Genomic DNA, 1,773 nt, shown 5'->3' on the forward strand with positions numbered 1-1,773 from the left:
AATGGATGTATGATGACCGATGCTCTCCCGAGTTCATTAATGACGTGCATACTTTTCTGCTTGCCGCTGAGGCAAACAAGCGGGCGGATGGTTTTATGCCTTGTCCATGTGCTGGCTGTAAGAATGGTCACAATTACTCAACGTCAAGAACCATTCACGTCCACCTATTTGAGTCCGGCTTCATGCCCCACTATAATGTTTGGACCAAGCACGGAGAAAGAGGGGTTATGATAGAAGACAATGAAGAAGAAGAGGACGACGGCAGCTATCCTGGCCATGGGTTCCCTGAATATGATGATACAACAATGGGGGAAGAAGTTGAGTCGGCAATGCGGGAAGAAGCTGAAGAAGAGGCATCAGATGAGCCTGCTGATGATCTAGGTCGGGCCATTGCCGATGCAAAGAAAAACTGCGCAAGTGATTTGGAGAAGAAAAAGTTGCAGCGCATGTTAGAGGATCACAAGAAATTGTTGTACCCGAATTGCGAAGCTGACAAAAAAAATTTGGGCACCACACTGGAATTGCTGCAATGGAAGGCAGATAATGGTGTATCTGACAAGGGATTTGGAAAGTTGCTGGTAATGATAAAGAATATGCTTCCAAAGGACAACAAATTGCCCGAGAGTACGTATGAAGCAAAGAAGGTTGTCTGCCCTCTAGGGTTAGAGGTGCAGAAGATACATGCATGCCCTAATGACTGCATCCTCTACCGCGATGAGTACGGGGATTTGAACGTTTGCCCAGTATGCGGTGCATTGCATTATAAGATCAGTTGCGATGACCCTAGTGATGTCGAGGGCGAGCGCCCGAGGAAGAAGATTCCTGCCAAGGTGATGTGGTATGCTCCTATAATACCATGGTTGAAACGTTTGTGCCAAAATAAAGAGCATGCGATGGCACGGAGAAGACCGTAAGAAAGACGAAAAGTCGAGAGTACCCGCTGACGGGTCGTAGTGGAGAAAAATCGAGAGAAAGTACAGGTAGGAGTTTGCAGGTGACCCGAGGAACGTATGGTTTGGTCTAAGCGCAGATGGCATTAATCCTTTTGGGGAGCAGAGCAGCAACCATAGCACGTGGCCTGTGACTCTATGTTTGTATAAGCTTCCTCCTTGGTTGTGCATGAAGCGGAAGTTCATTATGATGCCAGTGCTCATCCAAGGCCCTAAGCAACCCGGCAACGACATTGATGTGTACCTAAGGCCATTAGTTGAAGAACTATTACAGCTGTGGAATGGAAAAGGTGTACGTGCATGGGATGAGCACAAACAGGAAGAATTTGACCTAAAGGCATTGCTGTTCGTGACCATCAATGATTGGCCTGCTCTCAGTAACCTTTATTCAGGACAGACAAACAAGGGATACCGCGGATGCACACACTATTTGGATGATACTGATAGTATATATTTGGATAGTTGTAGGAAGAATGTGTACCTGGGACATCGTCGATTTCTTCCGAGCTGGCATCCCGTAAGAAAGAAAGGCAAGCATTTCAAAGGTGACGCGGATCACCGGACGAAGCCTCACCACCGTACTAGTGCTGATGTACATGATATGGTCAAGGATCTGAAGGTAATCTTTGGAAAGGGTCCTGGCGGACAACCTGTTCTGAAGGACGCTGACGGGCGCGCACCCATGTGGAAGAAGAAATCTATATTTTGGGAGCTGCCATATTGGAAAGACCTAGAGGTCCGCTCTGCAATCGACGTGATGCATGTGACGAAGAATCTTTGCATGGCCCTGCTTGGCTTCTTGGGCGTGTATGGGAAGACAAAA

This window comes from Triticum dicoccoides, chromosome 6B (assembly GCF_002162155.2).
Source record: "Triticum dicoccoides isolate Atlit2015 ecotype Zavitan chromosome 6B, WEW_v2.0, whole genome shotgun sequence".
Taxonomy (NCBI): domain Eukaryota; kingdom Viridiplantae; phylum Streptophyta; class Magnoliopsida; order Poales; family Poaceae; genus Triticum; species Triticum dicoccoides.